Source organism: Canis lupus, chromosome 8 (assembly GCF_011100685.1).
Source record: "Canis lupus familiaris isolate Mischka breed German Shepherd chromosome 8, alternate assembly UU_Cfam_GSD_1.0, whole genome shotgun sequence".
Lineage (NCBI taxonomy): Eukaryota > Metazoa > Chordata > Mammalia > Carnivora > Canidae > Canis > Canis lupus.
In genome coordinates this window covers 65707266-65731661 of record NC_049229.1, presented here as the reverse complement: position 1 = coordinate 65731661, position 24396 = coordinate 65707266, and the positions used below count along the sequence as shown (strand labels likewise).

The following is a 24396-nucleotide window of genomic DNA, read 5'->3' as shown; positions in this document are numbered from 1 at the left end:
ATCCTTGTGCGGCCCCTCAATGAAGTAACGATGCTGGAGAAAGTATTCAGAGGAGCCAACACCCCGGTACTGGGGACAATGTCCTGTATGCATCCTCTTATTTCATTCCAGAAGTAGATTTTCCTTTTACCTCCGCAGAAATGAGATGGGGCACGGAGATGCCCACCAGCCTCATGGCTAGAAAGAAAATCCAGGCCTGTTAATCCAGGCAGGCCAGCTCGAGGTCCTGCACTCAGCCTCTTTGGGACACGGCCTCCAGGCTCCCACCCAACTCCCCACCAGGCGACATGGGAGCCAGGACCACGCTGTGGAAACTGCACGTTGGGGAAGGGTGGCTGGACTCCACCCTAGAATCGGTGAGGAGCTGAGTGAGGATTTGCAGTGGGGCTGGCAGGGTCAGAAACACATTGTAAAGCTTCTCGAGGCTACATTGTAGATCCACTCATCTACTCATTAGGTGGCTGCTCCCTTGTAGCTTGGTGCCAGGTTCTGGGGAAACCACGAGATGGGTAAAACCCCAACCCAAGCCCAGGAGAACAAACCTGTGCTTCATTACAGGACCACCAGGAAGGAACAGGTGGCCTCCTGCTGCTTCAGGATCAGCCCCTAATTTCCAAGTCCCCACCCCATACCCCTCCACCCAAGGGTCAGGCCCTCTGGTCACCCGCGCCTGCAGGGATCTTAGAGTCCGCTGCCTGGCAACAGACCTTACTTCCCAGCTTAGGGAAGCTATTCTCAGAAGCTATTTGGAGCATCACCTCTGTGCGTGATGGCCTTTCCCGAGAACCTGAACCCCTGTGGTCAACCCTCCCCTCACCAGAAGGGAGGTGGGCTCCATGAGTGCAGGATCCGTCCTCACTTGTCACCAGGTCTCCTGCTTCTTCCACAGCCCCGGCACACAGCAGGCCTTCCACCGAGGCAGGTGGGCAGCTTCTCACCCAGTTAACAGAAGATGAGGGCTCCTCAGGCAGACAGCGTGGCACAGAGATGCTGGCATCAGGTGAGAGTCAGCACTCTTCCAGACATCCTTGGGCAGGCATTGACCTCTGTTTCCCCATCTATAAAAGGGGGTCCCAGAAAGGCTCCCAGAGGTGGTGGACAGACTGCAGCACAGCTGGGATACATGTTATGACAATTAATGAGGGGGAAAAAATCTTCAATAGTTCTATACAAAGTTGGAGAGATCGAGTTGAAAATCTGGCACAATAGGGCATCGTTACAACGAACTACTTTGGGAAGGCAAAGAGAGTCACTATCAAAAGCCTTAAAAATGCCCTTGAGCGTGTAATCCCTGCTCCTTGGACTGATTCAAGAGATGAGGAGCTGGGATAGAGAATATGTCACCTGAAGCCTGATCCGTATCACCGAGCATGGACAGAAAAAAACCCAAACATTTGACTCTCAGGGAATGACCACCCCAGTTGGCATAGTTTCACCAGCTGGAATATTACACAGCTCTGAACAATGACAGTGATAAGGAGCACGTACCACCAGGAAAGAGGCTTATGGTGTGTTGTTAAAAGGAAAAGTTTAAGACATAAAATAGAATCACACTGTTTATAGTATCATGAAATATGTATGCTCATAGACAAGTATTAGAATATATAACAGAAAAATGGAAATAATTATTAGAAGATTTAAATATTCAGACTTAAGGGATCTTTTTCACAATTTCCTTGACTATTGCTGTCATATTGTTTTTTCAATACAAATGAAAAGAAAAAGAAATGTCCAAATAATCTGTTGATCGTTTTTTTCCCCCTTTGTGTATAATATAGATGTGTCTACTTAAAAGATCTCTCTTTTAAAATCTCATTTAGCACCGCAACAAAGAGTGCCCGACTGTAAGTTCATTCCAAATGAGTTCCTAGAAATAAATTCATTCCCGGTCGCCGCATGTGTAATTTGCACACTTTAGGAGATTTAGTGATTATACAGGAATTCAGAGTTTTTAATAATTTCCTGAAGGGTTGTTTTTGAAGCAGACAATGTGTTTTTCCTATTTCCCAAACAATCTGAATGATGGAAAATATCGGAAATAGCTACGCCTGAGTCTTCCTTTCTCCTCTCTAATTTCCCATACATTTTTGTTGCTATCATAGCTGTCTCCGAGCTTCTACAAGCAGGAACTCTCCTTTTGAAGCCGAGTCCTCGCAGACAAGAAATTATAGTCATCTTATCCCTAATGCACTGCTAGATAAGAAAAGGACTTATTATCCTTCAAGAATCTGTGCACAAAGGCTTTGTCCCAGCAGGCAGACTCAATCTCCATGGGGCAGGTAAGCAGAAAATCTGACCCGGAGATTTCAGAGCTATGGGAAATGGGTATTTATGTCAGCACTAAGAACTGCTTTGATTCATAGTCCAGAGAGACCTGGCAATGATAGGGCAGGGAAGAACATTTCAGATGATCTCATTCGGCCATGTCATTTCACAGATGGGGAAACTGAGGCACACGGAGATGCCATGACTTGCCGAAGGCCATTTGCCACTTTGTGGCTGAACAGATACTGCAGCAGCTCCCAAACCTATGTCCTTTCTACCCTCTTTAAGAGGATCATATTTTTTTTTTTGTAGATTTATTTATTTGAGAGAGAGACAGAGAGAGAGCAGGGAGGAGGGGCAGTGAGAGGGGAGAAGCAGACTCCCTGCTGAGAAGGGAGCCTGACTTGGATTCGATCCCAGTACCCTGAGATCATGACCTGAGCCGAAGGCAGTCGCTTAACCTACTGAGCCACCCAGGCACCCTGAGGATCATATTTTCTTAATTGAAGATGGGGCCAAGTCTTCTGAAAGAAGAGTCTCACTAGGTTGAATTTATTTCTAAAATAGAGACTTGACAACAAAGCCATGCTATACGAAGAACTCTGGGAAGCAAAGGATGACAGGGGTGTCTAATTGTTCCAGATTTTTTTTTAGAGAGAAAAACCGAATCTCCTCACCCAGCTCTACATATGATAACCCTTATGATAAAACCAATGACACCAAACAAAAACAAAATTGATGAGTCGCCACCCACCCTAAAAAAGAATCTCTCGAATGTGCCTATATCCTGCACTTTCAGAAGGAGATTTGAAAGAGTTCACAATGAAAGATGTCGCCACCACGTTACATGGTAGAAATAATAATTTAAAAGCAGCCCTAGGGACGCCTGGATGGCTCAGTGGTTGAGCATCTGCCTTAGGCCCAGGGTGTGATCCCAGGGGACCTGGGATCGAGTCCTGCATTGGGCTCCCCTCAGGGAACCTGCTTCTCTCTCTACCTGTGTCTCTGCCTGTCTTGCTCTCTGTGTCTCTCATGAATAAATAAATAAATAAAATCTTTAAAAATAAAATAAAAGCAGCTCAAGGTTGATATAAGCCACATCACTCTTCCTCCTTTCCTTCTTGTTCTGAAACAGAAGATTCTAGAAATAGGCCTTTGAGCTATACACAGCCCAGAGCTTTGTGAATGATCTCCAGATGGGGACAGAAGTCGTGACCCATGGCCTGCCTTTGCTTCTCGGTGAGCAGTTCCACCCAGACTATGGTTCATGAAGCACCACTGAGCCGAGGAGCAGTGCTTCTCTCCTGCTGACGCCGTCCGGGAGAGACCTAGCCAAGGACCCACTGCTCCTGAATATCCTTTTCCCTGGAAGAAGAAAGAGGATGCTTTCAGAGAAGGGGATGTCTCACCTCAAGCCCCCCGCCCTGCCACCCCACAACGAGCTGAGGTGCTGGAGAAGGTCCCCAGCTCTTCCCTAGCAAGGCAGAAGGATGACGCTGCTTCCTATCTTATGGGCCAAGAGGGGAGCTTGAGGGCTCATTGAAACTTTTGAGAGTATTTGAGCAAAAATCAACTCAAATCAAGCAGCATTGAATCTAGCAGCTAGAAAGGAGCTTCGAGGAGGTGGGCAAACTCTAAGACTTTATAGGCAGAAGGGAGGGGAGACAGGAAGTTCTACAAGGTGACAAGAGGATTGATTACTGTAGGGGTGGTGGGGTGTTTTCAGGCAGATCACCTCACTAGGGCTGATCAGACACTTGCTCAATACCTGGTTTAAGATTCCATTTCTGGGACAACTGAAACTGTAAAGTCTTGAGTTGGTGCCATACAGCTTAGCCTAAGTGACTCTTTTGTTTGTTTGTTTGTTTTGTTTTGTTTTGTTTTACTTTGCTTTGTTTTTACCAGGGCTCACATGCAAGAGAGAAGAAAATGTATTCAATCGGTGACTCTACTTCACTGTTGAAGATCCTGAAAAATCTGGGGTGTGGGAGCCCCAACTCTATAGGTTGCCTCTGCCCCAGCACCCAGCCCACACTTTTATACTCACACTCAATTCTCCCCGAGGAGAACCGTACCAAGGACCACGCACACCCAGCAATGGACTTTGCTGTCCGGTTATTGCAAAGAGACTACAGCACGCCATGATGGGGACTGTCACCCCCATTTTTAGGAGAGAGAGCACAGCTCAGAGAGGCCCGGGAGCCCTGCTGGGATCTCATGGCTGGATGCTTGTGGGGATACTCTTTCTTAAAAGTCTAGAAGTGAGATTTGTGTGTGACTTTCTGACACCCGTGACCTCTCCTGCTCCTGCTTCTTCATGAACCTTGACCTCTTGACCAGGAACCTGAACAGAGAAGTCAGTCTACTCAGGCACCAGGGAGGACTGACAGCCCTGGCACATGAGGTACATTGAGGCACACGAGGTACATTGAGGTGCGAGCAACAGGTGCTCAGAGACAGTGTCTTCACCGGGTTTGCCATGAGGCTCAGGGCAGAGAGTGGACCCAAATCACCTAACCCTACTTTCTGCTCTCCTGGCAGGTCTTACCAACTGGTAGCAGCCCATGCGTTGAATGCAAGGATGTGGACTGGATGCATCTCTCTTCATCTTAGTTTGGGTGCTCCCAACACAAACCCTAAGGGTAGGATTTGGGTGCAAGTAGTTTATTTGGAAGGTTGATCCCAGGAGGCATGTGAGGGAGTGGGTAAGGGAGGCCAGGACAGGAGGAGAGCCTGCAAAGGGGGCACCTGGGAGCCCTCAGAAAGCCTGTGTAGATCACACCTCAGAATGGTCCCCCCTGGAACCAAGGGAGTTAAACATTTACCCACTGACTATCCTTTCTCATTGGCTGAGGGTGGCTCTTAGAGCATGAGCTCCCTGGTCTTCCCTGCCCCATGGGCCAGAGAATAGGCTCGGAAGGAGAGAAGCACAGTGAGCCTTCTGCACAAGAGTGGATGTGGGGGTCCTCCATCTCCCCATGCCATCCTGACCCCACCCCACCCCAAGGAACTCTACTTGCTTCGATGAAGACTTCTGCCCCTGGCTTCCAGGGTTCCACTGGCAGAGGTGAAGAGAGGGCTCTAGGAAGCCTGCCTGCTCCTGGCAAGACCCCCACTCTTCCCACCCAACACCACTCACAGACTCATGGTCACCTTTTGCCTTGAGGTCTTGGGGACAGACACCGCAGTGCTCCTCCCTCAGGTTACATCAGCCACCCCAAGGCATCCAGGATTCCCACGTTACCTCTCATCCCCATGTGGTGCAGAGCACTAAGCCCCGAGTTCCATCCCTGCTCCCCATCCTCCCTTCCAGGCTCTGTCCACTGGCTCCTGTCCCTAGTTTGTCCTCATGGTGAACAGTATGACCATTCATGGTATGGCCATCTGACATACAATATATTTTACCTGTTGTTCTCCAACTGTCAAGAGCATAAGCCCCAGGAGGGCAGGTACTGTTGTCTGTTTGTTCACAGCCAGACCCCCAGACCTGGGATGCTGCTGGCCATGGACTAGCAGCAGTAAGTATTTAATTCCTGTGGAATGACTGAAGTGGTCAGCTCAGGGATGGAAGCTACTTTCTCAAAGGCCGAGAAGGGGCCAGAAATACAGAAATGCCGCAAAGGTCATAAAATTTGTGACACACATCAAATGTGTGCTAAAGTGATACTTTTTAAAAGATTTTTTTATTTATTTGAGAGAGAGCAGGGGAGGGGCTGAGGGAGAGAGAGAGAATCTTAAGCAGACTTCATGCTGAGCGTGGAGCCCGATACAGGGCTGGGTCTCACAACCCTGAGATTGTGACCTGAGCCAAAACCATCAGACGCTTAACCGACTGAGCCACCCAGACCCCTAGAGTAATGCTTTTAACACAAAAGTATTGCAGCACAACTCACTGGGTGAGTTTTGAGACAAAGACCACATTTGTTTCAATGAATTCTTACCGATGGGCCTGCACCCCAGACATGAGACCTCCCGGGGACCCACAGATGAAATTCACACAAGGCTGTCTTCCTGTTTCCATCCTTCAGAGCATCCATGTGCCCGAGTCCATAACCTCATTTGGGGTACCCACCCAGTGTCCAAATTCTAGCCCATTCCCACTTCTTCCCTCGCTCTATAAGCCCTGCTGTCCAGAATGCCCTGCTGAGGCTCCTCACCCAGCCACCACCCACAGCCTGCCCGCTGGCACCTATGTCTGTGACCCCAGTTGGCCGCCCATCCCATGTGGTAGAGAAGCCAGTGTTCCCCACCCCCTTCCTTAGCATCAACCCTGGTCCATCTGGCTCCTGCTTGATCTTCCCCGTAGGACCTATTACCACCTACCCCACCCTAAACTGTGTTTTCTCAGGTGTTTACATCTGCCCCCTGTCAATCAGCTGTAGGCTGCACCAGGGCAGGGGTTCTTGCCCATTTTCTCCCTGCTGATTCCCAAGCACTCAGCACTATGCCTAGCGCATAGCGGGAACTCAATAAACTGCCTTCTCCCATGAGGCAGGAAACAACTTACCAGGCAGACAGATGATCCACCCACCTGGGACATTTCTCAGCGGGCCCCAGGGTCTGGCACCCAGGCCCCTGCCCCCTGCTTGGCTGCTGGGAGCTCTCTTCTTAGGCTGATGGAAGCAGCCAATGTCTCCACAGGCATGGACCGCCCTCAAAACCAGCCCCACCAGACAGATCCCGTTAATTAGGGCACCCCAGCCAATGACCTATGGCACGAATGCATTAGGTGGATGTCTGGGGGTGATGTGCTCTGGCTTTTTAAACAGACCCCTCATTAGTGCTCTGCAGGTCTTCTGCTAAAACAGTGCTAGGTGCATCTCAGGGGAAGGCAGGGGCTCACCAGAGAGGAAAAAGACTAGTGCTCCAAGCGATCTGGGCTGAAACCTAACCTCTATCGTATCCTCCCTCCTAGGGAAACTTGACTGCAGCTAAGTCATCTGACACACTTCAGTTTCTTTGCCCGAACGTGGGGAGGCCGTTTCCCAATTCCAGGGAATGTGCAATGGATGTAGCATGCAACACTCTGCAAAGGCACCTACCTGAGTGATCTGGAAGGGTGTGGCCACCTGGGACCACTTCATCGATGATGACGACAACACCGAAGACAATGTTGAAGTTTTGATGGACAACAGTTTACTCTGTGTCCTCTGCTGGTGTTTTCACAGAAACTCGTCTCATTTAAACCTCACCATACTAGAAGAAACAGGAATTATTACCCCATTTCACATAGGAAGAGCTGAGTCCTCAGAAAGCTCTTGGGCAAGTCCAACTGGGGAATTGGGGAGCAGTCTTCAGGGGGGACCCTGATTGAGAGCCCACCGCCTTCTGCTGTCTGAGGTGTTGTCACAGGCTTCAAGAAGGTAAAGACCCTCTCTTGGGGCAGGCCAAGGCTTGGTTCTTTCATGGCATAGGATGACCCCTGAGCTACATGGCCTTGTTGGCTTGCTCCCAGGCACTCGAGAGACCTTCCCAACCTTGCACACCCCCTAGGCACCACGCCCAAGTGGCGTTGGAGCACTTTGTGAGGTCCATTAGCTGAAAGGTGGGTGGCCTGAGGGCCAGGGGGGAAGAAGCTAAGTTAACACAGTGGGGACCTTGAACTGGATCAACAAGAGCAGCTCTGGTGTGATTGCTGTGCCCCTGAAGAAAGGATCCAGCTCTGCAGTCTTAGAATGCTCTTGACACTTTGATACAGGTCTTAACAGGCTCAAATATTTCCCACATTGGTTTCCTGGAAAACTGATCCACTAGATGCTCTTTGGGGTGGGGTTGGAGGGTCCTTGGCTAGACTCACACATACAGTAACAGGTGCAGGTGACCTCCTACAGGAGGTCAAGTGTTGCCCAAGGTCAGTTGGCTATGGGACACTCTCACCTGCTTCCTCCCTTTTAGAAATGCTGGCTTACAGCGCTTTCCTACCTCAAAGTAGGTAGGAAACCCTATTGGCCTTGGAAAGTCCGTTGGGATTTTAAGTCTACACTAAGGAAAACAGACTTGTTTGTGGAAGTCCTCCAAATATCAGGTGTCAAGCAAGTTGCCTTTACATGCAGTATCCATTCATCTTCATAACAGTTGTGTAAAAGGGAGAATTGGCTGCTTCTCTCCACTGAGCATCTTCCAGAATCATCTGAAAAGAACACTCTAATTTTCTTTTTCTGGCAAACATACCTCTCCAACTCTTCTTTTTATTTTATTTTATTTTATTTTATTTTATTTTATTTTATTTTATTATTATTTTATTTTATTATTTTATTTTATTTTTAAAGATTTATTTATTTATTTATTTACTTATTTATTCATGAGAGACACACACACACAGAGAGAGGCAGAGACATAGGCAGAGGGAGAGGCAGACTCTTCACAGGACCCCAATGCAGGACCCAACTCTGGATCCCAGAATCACGACCTGAGCTGAACTCAGCTGCCCAACTGCCGAGTCACCCAGGCATCCCACCAACTCATCTTTTTAAAGAACAGCTTTATTGACACAGAACATACAATTCACCTGTTTAAACTGTATGATTCCACAGTTTTAATGTATTTCCAGATGTCCACAACCATCACCCCTGCCAATTTTGAACACTTTCATTAGTTCAGAAATAAGCCCTGTACCCTTTAGCTATCACCTCTCATTCTTTCATCCCCCCGGCCCTAATCAACTACTCATCTATTCTCTGTCTCTATAGATTGGCCTGTGCTGCACATTTTATACCAATGGAACCACACAACATGTGGGCTCGCATGACTGGCTTCTCTCACTCAGCACACTGTTTTCAAGGCTTGCCCACCTGGTAGCAGGGGTCAGTGCCGCATTCCTTTTATGGCTCAGCAGTATTCCGTTGTATGGACAGATCACATCTTGTTTATCCGTCCATCCACTGATGGACATTTGGATTGTGTCCACCTTTTAGCTACTATGAATAGTGCTGCTATGAACATTTGTGTACAGGTTTTCATTCTTTCTGGGTGCATACCTAGAACTGGAATTGCTGAATCCTATGGTGACTCCATGTTTTACCATTTGAGAAACTGCTGGACTGTTTTCCCAAGTGACTGCACTATTTCACATTCCCACCCGCAGTGTAGGAGGGTTCTGCTCTTTCTCATCATTGCCAACACTTGTCATTGCCTAGTCATCTCTAGCTCACAACCCACATGGGGCTCCACGGGAGTGGAGGTGTGGTTGCCTCTCCCCTCCCTGTATCCATACACCGTCTAGGTACTGTGTGCTGTGGGCCACAGTGGAATTCACACTGATGAGCCATCCGATGAACAACTGAGTTACTATTTATTGTTTTTGGTGGGGGGAGGTTTTAAGGGGTAAGCACTAAGGGAATTACCATTGTGTGCAAGAGAGAGCCCATTCTGGGTCTGCACCCCAGCTTCCCCTACGGGCTGAGTGCTCCCAGATCTGAGCCACAGCCCCCTCACCTGGGAAATGGAACATCCCCAGGGGCCTTGTGCTGGGGAGAGCCCAACAGATGATGCTTGTAGCATCAATAGTTGGAAATGGCTTCAAGCAAATCCCCACCCAATGTTTGCATCTTTCCAGCCATGCTCCTGCATGCTTCCCATTTCTGGGTTCTGGGACCCAACATGGAGAGTTTTGCCTCTTTCTGAGCTGAACCCACAATGCTTCCACCTGCCTTCTCCAGATGAGTGGCCTCAGTTATAACCACCACTGTATTATTAAATGCTCATTATCTGCCAGACTGTCCCCGGGAATTTCACATACTCCATCCCTAATCCTTCCAGCACCCCTAACAGTGTGGATTTGGCATCTCCAGGTTAGGGATGAAGATGTGGAGCTCAGGACATTGAGGGTGTGCACAGAATCCAGAAGCCAGGAGGTGGCAAAACCAGAAAAGGAAACCGAGTCTGGCTGCACCCAACGTGCTTCCTCTTCCCATCCTTCCTGGCTTCTTTTCCACCTCTCGCTCTTCACAGGTGGCCAAAGGATGGTCCAAAGACCAATAAAGTCTGTCCTAGGCGCCTTTCTTTCCTGGTTCCCAGCCCACCACCATCATGGCCACCTCTCCAGCCCCCCAGCCCAGCTGCTACAATATCCCTGGTATCATGACAACGAGAGGCTGTCAGTTTTCAGCTGCAATAGAGTCCTTTTCGGCTCCGCACTAAGTGTCCATTAAGGATGCCCTCTCCCCTAAAGCATGGCGTTCCCAGGTTAAATTCTTTATAAGCAGATGTTTATTTTTAGAGAGCCACTGTATGGGCTATTACTGAATGCTTAAGCAGTTTTTTAAGACAGGGTCACCAAAGGCTCCCACTGTAGAAAAACCTCCACATAATGCTGCCCGCTGAACAACACAGCCAAGGGAAGAAAGACAGAGGCAGAGAGAAAAGGAGGCTTTTATTTAAAGAAGGAGGAATTTGAGAAGGGGGGTGTCCTCTGAAAGCATTTCTGTTGCAAGATGCAGACTTACACGTTTCCATTCAAGGTGAAAATGAAGTCAATAAAGTTTATTTTTCCAGATAGTTTGAGTGAGTGTGACAACAGCCATCAGGATGCAGAGGCCGGGCTGGGACGCACAGTGCCACGCTGGCCAGGGCTTAATGCAAGTGTGCAGAGGTCCTTCAGATGCCTCGTCTCTATCTCATGCACCTGCTGGGGGAAGGCGTCAGCAATCAGGGGACGTGTGGAAGCTGGAAGGGGGAACTGTGGGTTTTCCTCCTGCTCTGGACGTGGGAGTTTTTGTGGGATGCTGCTAAGGGCGACAGTAGGCCTTGTCCCCACACCATGGTACTGAGGCCTGGTCTGAGAACAGCAACAACAGCTTCAGAAGGATAGTGAGAGAGCTAAGAGATCCCAGTGTGGCCACTTTCTAAGGAGAATCCATGCCGTGGCAGCACCATCACCCCGCAGGACGACAGTGGAAGAGGGTATGATTACTCCCCATTTGTAGCAGAAGCTACCGTGGAGAGGCTAAGCAACTCGCCGGTGGTAGAGACTGCTGTGTGTCCATCAGCACTCATCTCCTTGCCCCAGGGTCATGCAGGTAGACTAGATGCTCCAGTTTCCGGTTAGGTGCGGCCCCAGGACTGAGCTCTGGCCAAGGGAATGTGGGCAAAAGGAAGGGGTGCCACTTCTAAGCCTGGCCCAGAGACCCTCCCCTGCACCCTTGTAAACTTGCACTGGCTGAGTGAGGAGAGCATTCCAAGGCGGGGGGGACACAGGCTGGAAGGACCCATTGACCACAGGGCGGGCTGCCAGGCCAGTCAGCAGTGTGAGGGGACTGAATTGCTCGTAACTCTGATTCATCTATAGTGGAAGCTCTGGTGGTGGAGGCACATACAATCCCCCCACCTCAGGACCCTGAGAAAACCCAGAGAACTATAGTTGTTCCCTGTACCCCCTCCCCATATCTCACGCCGTGATGAGCGATCAGTCCACATGCAGCCACTTTCCACTCCACGCCAGGCTCTGCTGACTGCTGGGGTCACAGATGCATGGCACGGTCCCTGTCCTTGTTTCAGCCCTTAGCAGTTCTCCATTATAGTCTTTCCCTTGATGTGTTTTGGAGCCCATTTGTAGGCCAAGAAGCACAGCGCTGAGCAGAGGGGACACAGAAAGGGAAAAGGTGGCCTGACTCTCAAGGGGTTCCTAGAGCAGTGGGCACATAGATGGGGGTATTGGTACACTGGAGACACTGAGGATGAGGTCCCTAGTTGGCCCTGGGAAGCTAGAGAAAGTCGGTCACAGAAGGTGGTGGTTGAGCTGAGGCTTGATGGGTGAGCGAGAGAGAGCCCAGGGGTCCAGCAGTCTGAGGGGAGTCTGGAAAGAGGGTCCAGCATGAGCAGACACAGCACCATGAGAAAGAAAGGCATGATGGAGGGAATCTGAGATCTTTGATGTGACCAGAGCTGAAGTGCAAGACAGGAGTCTCCTGCTCACCAGGATCTCCCCAGTTCAGGCTCTCATCGCCATGGCAGTGGCCTCCTGTCTCCAGCCGGACTTCTCCAGGCTGTCCTCCACACTGCAACAGATGTGTGCCCTCTAAAATCTGTGGGACCATGTCACCATCCTGCTCAAACTACACCATAGCTACCCTGGATATTGGCGAACTCCTAACAGTGGTCTACAGAGCCCTTCTGATTCTGCCCCTTGCTGGCTTTCCTAGTCACATGTGCTACGCTCTGCCCTGAACTTAATATTTCAGCAACTCTGAGCCACCCCTTGCTGTGCCTCCATGCCATTGTTCACACTGTTCCCTCTGCCTGGAATGGCCTCCCCACCCCCACCTGACTTACACCTCACCAGCCCTACCCACTTCCTACAGGATATCCATACCTGCCCCACCACACCCTCACAACAAGCTGTGTTCCTCTGTGTCCCCTGCACATCTTCTACCATCACCCTTGACTATGGCCAATGGGTTTATCCACTCCCTGGTTGTCTCTCGGTGTACGGTGTACAGTGCCTGGCATGCAGGTGAGGCTTGGTTCAGGTTTGCTGAACTAATCAGATGGAGAATGGCCAGGCTACCTAACAAAAGCCCAATCATACCAATGACCTTTGGTCATCTGGATTCGGAGGTGGTCAACCTAGCTGGAAATAAAACTGGAGCTGGCTTTGCTTGGTTTAAAATTAGTAGTTGTTTCTCTCTTAGACTTTTACACCTCTCTGACTTAGGTCAGGTTCCCCAGAAGCAGCCCCCCCTAGTGAGAATTCCTGTGAAATCATTGATTGTTCCTGTTTCCAGAGGAGCAGTAAAAGTGGGGTGGGGAGGGAAGGGGGCCCACACAAGGTGGTGGTGTCCAGCAAAATGCCACAGATGGCAACTGTGATGCAAACCCTCAAGCATCCTGGCACATGTCAGGTTGTCCCAATGAGACACAAGGGCATTGTGGTATTCATATTTTGATACCCAAACACCGTTGGCCCTTTAGGTACATGAGCTAAGTGGACTTCACTCCTGAGGGCAGTCCTCCAGCAAAAAGGGTGCACCACTGGCTCTTCAAGTGGGTGTGACCATGTCCATGATTGCAGAGGGTCCAGGTGGAACACCAGCAGCTGCTGCTACATTTCCACACTCAATCTTCCCACTTGTGTGTGGTGGGGGGAGTTCCCAGGTCTCTTCTATCTCTGGCTTCGCAACCTCGAGATAATATTCCAGTCCCCAAGGGTGCCTGGGTGGCTCGGTCAGTTAAGCATCTGCCTTCTACTTGGGTTATGATCTCGGGGTCCTGGGATCGGGCCCCATGTTGGGCTCCCAGCTTAACAGGGAGTCTGCCTCTGTCCCCCTCTGTCTCCTCCCTGCTGCTTATTATCTGTTTCTGCCTCTCTCTCTTCCTCAAATAAATAAATAAACTCCTAAAAAAAATCCAGTCCCCAGCAGGCTGTCCCCAAGGGCTCAGAAAGACACTGCAGCCAGCCAGAAGCAACGACAGTCCTTTCCTGGGCACTAGAAGCCTGGGAAGGAGCACACAGCTCAGGTGATGCTCTACCAGGAGTCCTTACAATGGAGCACCATCGGCATGGCACCATGAGCAGCTGAGGACCTCTTCCCTCTGTTCTGATTCTCCTGTCACAGTCCTGTCATCTCTGGCCATCAGAGATGCAGAGATGCAGTACCATGGGACAAATCCCAGCCTGCAACTCTCAACGCAGGCTCCCCTGGGCTTTCACCAAGGGTTGTGAGTGGAGCAACATGATGAGATTTTTCCTACCAGGAAATGCTCAAGAGTTGTGGCTGGATGTGCCCGTTCAGAGACACAAACCCGAGGAGGACAGATGGTAAGGCATCTGGAAACAAGAGGCTTTAGGGAGTCAGAAGGGCTGAATTTCAATTCTGGTTTTGCCTTTACCAGCTGTATGATCTTGGGGCAAGGGACAGAGTTCCCTGTCTTTTTTCCCCATTGCCAAACCACACAAAATTTTCCTCAAGCTGTTGTAAGAATTAAACTGGATTTCCTATGTAAAATTGCTCTGCACACAGTAGGTGCTTGAACAACATGTCTGTCTTCTGTTCCTTCATTTTACTGACATCTCCTCATGCTCATTGTCTTTATTATGAAGAGTGCTCAAGAAATACTGGTTGAAAGAATGAATATGTGAATGGATGGATGGATAGATGGATGGATGTATGGATGGATGGATGGATGGATGATGACTGGATGGATGGATGGATGCATGAAGGGCTGGGTTTTGGAGTTAGGCAGACCTAGGTTTTCATCCCGACTCTGCTATGTAATCTCCTTGAGGTTACTTTACCTCACCAAATATCCTCTGTAAAATGGGCATAATAATTCCTGTTTTCTAGAACTGTTAAGAAGAAAAAATGAGAAAGTGGATCTAACAGACCAGAGTGAGTAAATGTACATGGCAGACACTCATCATGGCCTCATGGACACTGTATTACCTCCACCTGATGACTTTGGGTTTGGCCATGCGACTTTCTCTGGCCAATGGCATATGGGCCAGCGGAAGTTAGCCAGCTCCAAACCTAAGCCTTAAGAGACCATGTTGTCTTGTGCTTCTGCCTTCGCCTAAGAAGCCCTCCCCCTGGGTAGCCATCGTCCCTTCTGCCGGGGGGCCCAGAATTAAACATGTGAGGAGCAGAGTCACCCCACCAAGCACATCCATGGTGAAGCAGAGCTGCCAAGCTAAGCCCAGCCAATCTGCAGATTTATAAGAAGTGTTATTTAAAACCACTGGGTGTAAGGGTTGTTTGTTATGCAGCACTTTGTAGCAAAAGCTAGCCAATACATGTCCTGCTCATCGGGGCTCTCCTTGGGTTCCCATCTGCTGACACACACTGGGAACTAGACCCCTACTCTCCCGAAAAGGATTGTAGCATGCCTCCCCCACCCACCAGCAAGCTGTACCTCACCTCCTCCATCTACAAGTCTCGCTCCGAACGTCCACATCCCATAGACACCAGCGGAGCACCCCACTCCTGAAGCAGCGCTTTAGCAGAAACGCTTTCATAGGCAAGAGAAGCAGCAGAGCCAAAGGTTCGCTTGTCACCTGTAAAAGAATTTTTTTGTTGGCAATAATGCCTTCGGCCCCGGCGCCCACATTCCTAGATCCGCCACTCAGCGTGAGTTAGGGACAGAGGTGTACGTTTCACCGAAGCTGCCCACTTCAATTTTCTCTTTGTCGAAAAGAAAAAAATTAAAAGTGCTTCATGTGTACATTGAAGTACATCATTACTTTCTGAGTGCTTTATCATCATTACCGAGTGTTCTCGTGCAATCACAGAAGACCTTGACTCCCGCGAATCGCGCTGCCTCCTGCTTGGGGGGCTGCTTCGACCGGCGGATTGCAGGCATTGTTCTGCCAACGTTAGGATGCCTCGTGTGAAGGAGCTGGAGAGGAAGCTCTCCAGGTAAATAGACACACTCTCTGTTTCCACTCAAGGCTCTGAGCCATCCCTAACCCCCAGTGATGCCGGGTAAATCGACTTTGCTCAAAAGGAAGCATTTTCTCCGGGCACCTCCATTTATCTCAGTAGATAGTGGGGAGACACAAAGAGAAGGGGGTTAATGCTGGGCAAATTGGAGATGGTTCCGGGGTCTGGTTGGGTGTGTGGAAACTGGATGGTGAATGTGAAGGTTATCTGAATTTAATTGAATTTCTCTAATCCCTAAGGCACTTATGCCTCACAAAGCTACCTAGCACCTCCTGGTTGAGACTAAATGGAAAATACCTAAGAGCCCTGCTTGTTGTTCTGGAATGTGGTCTCACCGGGCATCCCCCGCGGCGGGGTGTGCGTGGACTCAGGCCTGTCCACCCCAGAACTCGAGCCTCTCACTGAGCAAACCCAGGCCGAGGGCTCTCGTCCTTTCTTGTCCCCCAGGGAGCACGCCATCCATCCTCAGCACCCTCAGTGTGAGGGAGGAGGCCCGCTGCCCCAAAGGACGCGGAGGCCGGAGAGGATTGTCGGCTAAAGGTGTGCAGAGCCCGCACGGCCGGAGCCAGGCTGGGCCCTGACCCAGGACACAAGCCAGGAACCCCAAGAGGTGGATGTGTCTGCTCTTTGAACAAAACGGGGAACACACCCAGAAACCATTCGTTCATTCACCGAGTATTTGTTGAGAACCTACTGTGTGTCGGGAACTGCTTCCCCCAGGTGCTAAATTACGGTTATTCCAAGCTTGCCAAATTATAGGTCTGGAATTTTCAGCATGTGCGATTTTGTCTCAAATCCCAACAAGGTGAGAACATTCTAGAAACTCTTTAAATGCATGGAGTGGGGGAAAGCAGAGGTAGGTCTCCTATCCTGTGAGCCACCGGATGGAAGGGGCGAGGCTCGCTTGAGTCCAGATGCCCAGCACCCCTCATGCACCTGCCTGCAGAGGCCGTAGGAGGAGTGAAGAATCGTCTAGACACTTTCTACCAGGTTGGGCTCTGCTGGCCGCTACCACTGAACCTCCCAGAATGCTCCTAACAGTCCTTGGCTGTCCTCTCCCCTCCACACCCCTGCTGGCCAGAGGGGCCGGATGACACTTTACACCCCTGCTCAACCTCCAGTGGCTCCCAGGGCCCCTCAAGGCAAAGTCACAGCTCTCTAACAAGGCCCAGATGGTCACCCTCGGTGAGACACGTGTCTGCTTCTCCAGCCCCATGTCTCGCCACCAGGTGCCTATGACAATATCACGCACGCGCATACACACATAGATAGACACACACAGAGATAGAAACACACACCGTACACATCACATACACGTCACACACAGATATGCACACCCCACAGACACACACATAGGCAAACAGACACATATTCAGATACACATACAGGCCACAGATAGATACATGCAGACTGCACACTAGGCTCACATTCACACACACATCACACACACACAGATAGACACATATGGACCACACACACACACCACACAGATACGACACACGCACGAATAGACACACTCATACAAAGATAAATACCCATATGCCACATGCACACATGCCACACAGACACACAGACACATTTACACACACACACACACACACAATACAGGTAGATACACACACAGATACACACACCACACACATCTCACAAACAGCACATTCACACACCTGCACCCCTGCTGTTTCTTACCCACACACTTCACTGTTCATTCTCCTCTCCCGGGACACCTTGCCTGACCAACTCCCCCAGCTCTCCGCTCCATGTACCCAGGAAACTCCCCAGCGGGGAGGTCGCTGCCCTGAGCATCTTCTGACACACACCTGCTCTCATCTGACCCTTGACGTAGTCCTGTAGGTGGAGACCCTGGCTCTTCCCACTTCGCAGATAGAGAAACTGAGACCATGGGGTTATACAATGTGACCAAGGGCATAGTCACTGAGGGGTTGCTGGGAATCCACCCAGGCCTGTGCAGCTCCCCCAGTCCAGCCACAGGAAGGTCCCATTCGCTCCATTAAAAGATGTCGAACCAGTGGCTGCAGAAGTAAAGATGGTTGCCTGAGGTCACCCAGCAAAGAGCTGTGGAGCACCCCCCATCGTTTACAGTGGCCCCTTCTGGTGTCCACTCATCCCCTACACTGGGGGCTGCTGGAGGACAGGGGTGATTTCTTACCTGCTCCTTCATCCTAGCCGTAGGATGATTCTTCACTCCTACGGCCTCTGCGGGCAGGTGCATGAAGGGTGCTGAGCATCTGGATGCAACATCCACGGGACCTGGCCCAGAACAGGTGCACCCGAAAGTAGGAATTGAATAAACACCCAAGCCACTCAAATGTCACGAGACGGTCATGCTGTTATGGTTTGTGGGCTGCATGCCACAAGTTGGAGGGACAAGGAAAGAAAGAGTATGAGTCCCCTGCCCCTGGCAACCAATCCTCATCCTCCAGGAAAAGTGTAGGGCTTGAAGGCTCATGTCCATGTCCTGCCTCTGCCCTGGCGAGATGCAGACAGTCTGCCAAGAAATCTTGAGAAATGGGCAATAACAACCCACACAGTAACTCTGTCTCCCCTTGGCCTAGAGCCTTCCTTTGGCCCAGGATGACCCCTGGAGGCTTGTCAAGCCCAGAAAGACAAAACCAAGGACTTGTACTTGCACCCTCAATGCAAGGATGTTTTGCTTGTTGCGGGGGGCTGTCCCGCTCCTGTTTGCATCAGAGAGAGCTCGTTCGTGGCTGAGAGGGGCAGGACGGGAGGCGGGAGGTACCACGATCAGGAGGCTACTGCAGGGGGTGGTAAAGCCTACTGGGCATGGCGTGGGGGGCTCTTCCGGTGTAGGCCTGACATACCTGCTAACTGGTTGACCATAGAGCCTGCAGGAGAGAAGATCCAAAGCTGCCTCTCAGGTTTCTGTCCTATGGACAATGATACAACTTACAATGTTGATAGGACCAGGGAAGAGCAAGAGGATAAAATGATGGGTTCCAGCGGGCACCTGTTATGTCAGAGAGCTCTAGGGCATACCCATGGGGTGACTCTCAGGAGATGGTCATATGGGTGTAGAGTTTGTTTAGAGGGTAACCCATGGGCTGGAAATACAAATTTGGGGTAGTATAGTGAGGTTCCCCCAAAGAGCACGGGGCAGGGCTATGAGGAAATCATGGAGAGATCACTGTTATCAAAGCCAAACAAGGACAAATTCAAAAGGAGGAGGATTGATGGGGTCCTAGGGCCCAGGGAGGTCAGGGATAGAACTGGAGAGTGTTCACTGGACTCCCTGGCTGCGGGCTGGATGCTGAAAGCATGTGGTGTCCTGTGCAAGCACCACACAACTGTATTCTTGATCTGCCTGAGGAGCCTCAGAAGCAGTGAACCGGTTTTTGCTTTGAGCTCACTTGGATGACAATCCCGACTTCTCAGGGGAAACTGAGGCAGAGAGCATGCCACATCGGCATGGCTTTAGGGAACCGCCCTGACCTCAGGGAGAGCAGGCTCAGAGGTGGGCTTTGGGCAAGAGAGAGGGGAGGCAGGAAGGCAGACAGGCAAGGTGTGTTCAAGGTTTGAGGGAACAGAGGCAGTGCCCCGAGAAGGCGCCCAGCCCCTGCCAGTGCTGGGAAGCTGCTAAGGCAACATGAGAGATGGAGAGACACCCCACCAAGACTGTGTAGGGTGATACCAAACCAGACCTTCCCCAAACAGGGTCTTTGTGCTCTGATGAGCTATTTACAAAGCTGTCCTCAAGATTCAAGGAGAAAGAAACTTAGCTGTTTTTAAGAATGGGAAACCAAAGACAATTTTAAAAGAGGGTGGGGGGGGGACATCAAATGTCGTCGACTTCATCAGAAGCATTTCTCACCCTGACAAAAGAGAAATAACAAAGAGTGTGTTCTTATTTTTCCAGAGGGACCGTCTCTATGCTGGTGAAGAAGGAAGTCATAAAAGATATGGAGCAAATGCAATAACTGGATATTTCAGTGCATGGGAGGCTTATTCTTTAGGGGCAGGAAACCCCACAGTGGGACACTTTAGACAGACTACTTAATTTTGAAAGAAAAACAAAATTATTTGCAATTTCAATGGCAGCGCCATCACAGGCCTCTAGCACCGCCTCGGCAAGGAAATCAGTTGCCATGGCAACCTCAGGTTGCATCATTAAGAATTTTTTAAATGTTGAGAGGTGGGAGGCAGGGTTTTAAACACTGGAGGAAGAGAAGGAAGGAGGGAGGGCAGCGAGGTTTGAGAAGGGAAAGAAGTGATCCAAGAGTGAGTGGAAGTCTCAGCAGAGGGAGGAAATTCAGTGGATGAGTGGACGGTTCACTGTCTGTCCCAGAATCCCCAGAGGAAGCAGCATCCTGCCCCCACTTGGGTTCCTCTTTGTTTCACATCCTAATTTGATCATTTTTTTTCCTCTGGTCCATTAAAAGGGAAAAAATTAGAAAGATGAAGAGGATTGCAAGCAGCAGCCTTGGTTTGCTTTGTTTTGTTTTTTAAGAGTCCTGGATGGATCCTTGTATTTCGAGTTCTTTTGCTAATGCTCTTCAATGGTTTGGTCCTGAACTTCCCCATCACGCAAGATATAAAAAGAAAACTTTGTACTTCACGTTCAACTTCTCAAAGCTCTGGCTCTAGCTCTTCACTCACATGGAAAACCATAATGGGTATTATCAGAGAGAATTACAGTTCTCTCCAAAGGAGCATTTTTACTCAAAGAATCGTGGAGGAAAGATTATGCCCTCACTCCCTGGCTACAATATTGTCTCTTCTTGAGAAATGAGAGCTTTGTTTTTCTTTTACCTGTGTCTTCGTGTGGGAGGGGGAGAGGGAAATGCAGGTGACCATCCAGGTCACTAGTGACCTAGGAAAGATCTGGAAACATTCCACTTTCCGCTTTGAAATACCCCCATGGTTAGCTATCTGGCGCTTCAGTTCCATTCTGTTTTGGAGTGATGTTCCTCCCTGTTTGGGTCCCCAGCAGTTCATTCTTCTTTATGACGTGGGTCCCCATGCAAATCTTTACCTGCACCTGCCACAGGCTCCCAGTGCTTCCAGAGAGGGCTCACCCTACATACTGAGGCTCTAGGGGGGAGGCTTTCTGCTCCTCCTACAGAAAGGCAGGCGTGCCAGTGCACACGGCTGTGTGTTGTGATGGCAAAAGGACCTCGAGACAGAATACGTCGTGGCAGCTTTTGCAAGGGAATGGCTCTGGGTCCCCCCATTCAGTTCTGCTTCCACCAAAGAAGATGGCACCACCTTTGATGGCCTTGGGGCTCTGTTAAATCCTTTTACACACTCCCCCAGCCCATGTCCTCAAGTGGAAAATGAAATCGTGACAATAGTTGCTGCTCACTTTGGGAAGTGGGTGGGGGGATCCAGTAGATGGGGTGCAGGGAAGCCACTATGTGGACAGTGATGGGTTAGAGGGTGGCAGGTGTCCTCCCACGGGGGACTGGCTCCAGGTTCCCTCTTTGCACAAGGTTACAGCAGTCACACAACAAGTCGCAAGGACCCACCCATGCCCGTGTGTTTATGTGTTGGTTTGGTGCTTTCACCACTCAGTGGCAGAACTGACAGTTGCACCAGACACCATACAGTTCTCAAAGCCTGAAATGTTGACCATATGGCTCTTTACAGAGAAGGTTGTGTCGGTTCTTGGCTAGACACTTGGCAGGATGGGGGGGGGGGGGCGATAACTGAGGTAGGAGGTCAAGCTGAGGTCCTGCTCACCCAAAGAGCTTACAGCCAAGTGGAGGGGACTGACTGTGTGTATGCTCTTATTCTACTACAGGGCAGGCTGTCTTGAGAAGGGTTCAGAGAAAGTACAAAGGGATCTCAAAGGTAAGAGGTCCTAGCTCCCAGGGGGACTCAGGCAACTGTCTGAAGGCTGCACTTTGTGAGGTGCACACATGGAGAGGTGAGAGAAGGGCATCCACAGGGTGGCAGCCGCCTGGACAGAGGCACCAGCGTGAAAACCAGAGTTGTGCAGCAAGGAGACAGGAAGCCCAAGATGCCCAAGGAAGAGCATCCAGAGACACGGATGGAATGAGACCTTTGAGCAGGGTGCTGGGGGCCTGGAATGGCAGTCTAAGGAGTTTGGAGTTTGCTCTCTAGACACAGAAAGTTTTTCAAAGTTTTTGAGCTAGGGAGTGAACGGGGAGGCTGTGCTTTGGGACCATTAAAAAGGCAGCTAGGTAGAGGATAGACTGGAGATTGATACTTCCAAGAGAAATTAAGCCTTAAGATTTATTCTCCGTAACCTAGACAAACGAAGTAATGTATAAGAAGGATTTTGCTAGCTATAAAATGTATGGGATTATTACGATTATTTATTATAACAATAATGCTAACCCAGGTAAGATTTAGACCTTTCTGCTCAGATTCATTTCCATGTTTCAATCACTTTAACAATGTACCCATCCTGGATTGTATTTTGACTTCCCCAGACTGTAATCGGAGCCCACGTAATATTGGGCGTGACGTGGTGAAGCAGTAATGTCTGAGCTTTTGTATCCAGGGCAGTTATCTTCAGTGTGACACAGAACATGTCGTGTCATCGTAACGTCACACAGCTTCCCACCAATGGGGCCTGGACACATCCTTCCAGTGGCCTTGGCCCAGCAGGGTGCTGACGCTGCAGCGCTGAGCTCATCATCAGAGGGATCAAGAGCCACAGCTACCTGCAGCCCCTGCCAGCAGGAGGAGGACACAAACTCATGGATGCTCATTGTGGGAGCCTCGCCACCCAAGGAGGGAACAACGGGCCATTAGGAATGAGTCTGCCAAAATTAGGAACCAACATCTCATGTAACTGGTAAAATAATGTGATTGGAACTTTGTCTTTAAAAGTACAAGTGAAAATTGAGGCACCCGGGTGGCTCAGTCAGTTCAGCGTCCAACTCGTGATTTTGGCTCAAGTCATGATCTCAGGGTCATGAGATCGAGCTCCACATCAGGCTCCCTGCTCAGTGCCCAGTGGAGAGACTGCTTCTCTCTCTCCCTCTGCTGTTCCCCCTACTTGTGCTCTCTCTCTGCCAAATAAATAAAATCTTTTTTAAAAAATCTAAAGTGTTTATCAATTTTCCCGAGGGTTTTTTTTTTATCCATTGATATAAAATCATTTGAAACATCTATCACGTCATCAGCCATGATGCCAATTGAGCACTAACTCTTCGAAGACCACCGGGTCTTCTTCTTCTGCAGAGTCCAAGTAGCTCCCTAGTATCACTTGTGCTGACATCAAGAAGTCCTATTCTTTGGGCAAGATTTACAACTTCTTTGCAACTTGTTTGCCACTGTGTTCAACTCAAACCCAATAGACAAGACATTGACGTGGTGAGTGGAAGAGAAGTCAGTGTTGAGACAGGATGGTGACCCCCCCCTGCCCAGGGGTGGGGACCGAAAGCCTGGGGCTGTCCACAGAGCTGTCCCCCAGTCCTTCCCACAGCCCAGATCAGCTCCTGGCGCATTCACAGAGCTAGTTGCACTCAGAACCTCCTCTATATTCTTCAGACACCTGGCCTCACTGCCCAAGGGATGACTCACCCAGTCCTCTGCGGAGATAGCAGAGGGCACGGGGCAAAGCATCCACCTCCTCCCAGCCCCACACCTACAAGCTCAGATGTGCCCACAAGAGCTCTCACCTCTTTTTCTCCAACAGGAGTCCACAGGGAAGACTCCTGCTTGAGCTTATTCTCCCCACGTCTTCTGCGTTCAAGCCCTTTCCATTGGTGCCTTGGAGCAACATGTCATTTGCTTGCAGACCTTCCTTCTCGTTCTCCTTTGCCATGGCTTCCTGTGAGTGGAGCCAACTTCCCACTCCACTGGCTGTCGGCCTGACCACGTGACTGACTATAACTACAAGCGAGGACTGTGTGACGGTTCCCAGTAGGGGCTTTGAGGAGCATCGCTGATCCTGACGCTTTTGTGCCACCACCTTGGTGATGGAAAAGCAAGCTCAGGGGATCCCTGTGTCCTCAGCCTGGGCCCTGGGATGGCAGACAGTGGAGCACACCTGGATGGAAAACCTGGTCAAGCCCAGATGAGCCACGGTTGATCCACAGACCAGTAAGAGGGAAGGAAAAATTCATTTAGGGGGGCAGCCTGGGTGGCTCAGCGGGTTAGCGCCGCCTTCGGCCCAGGGCATGATCCTGGAGACCCGGGATCGAGTCCCAAGTCAGGCTCCCTGCATGGAGCCTGCTTCTCCCTCTGCCTATGTCTCTGCCTCTCTCTCTCTCTGTGTGTCTCTCATGAATAAATAAATAACATTTAAAAAAAAGATCATTTCGGAGCCACTGAGATACAGGGGTTGTTTGCTACGTATCATTGCTACAAACCCTAATACAGCCTCTTCTTCCTCCACAACCCATGAGCAGAGATGAACATCTATAATTTTTGTTGTAACAAAATTCTATGGTACACATGATGGGGGTGTAGTCAATCCTGCCAGAGAACAGGAAGGGAGATCGGGGTTAGCCTGGGTGCTGGGGGAGGGAGAGGAGTTGTTTCTTATTCTCTGCACCAAGAAACAGCCTCACCCGGTGGTGAGGGTGGATTCTGGAGCCTGTTTGCCCAGCTTTGGGTTCCCAGCTCTATTACCTTGGGTAAGTTACCAACCCTTCCGTTGATCTGTGGAACTAAAATGACAGGGTCTATGAAACGGAAATGCTGGTAATAATAGCATCTCCTTGGCAAGCTGATGGAAGAAGGAAGTGAGTTAAAATACGACATTTAGAGTCATGCCTGGCACAGAGCGTGAGCTCAATCAAGG

General features: G+C 50.0%; 1 long non-coding RNA gene across 1 annotated transcript; it reads right to left on the bottom strand.

Annotated features, from left to right (window-relative positions):
• Window positions 1-10656: 10656 nt before the first annotated feature.
• Window positions 10657-23433, bottom strand: LOC111097155. The gene is made up of 3 exons (XR_005362951.1): window positions 23270-23433; window positions 15117-15253; window positions 10657-10891 (listed from the first exon to the last, which is right to left on the bottom strand). It is a non-coding gene; the product is annotated as an uncharacterized LOC111097155 (long non-coding RNA).
• Window positions 23434-24396: the final 963 nt, after the last annotated feature.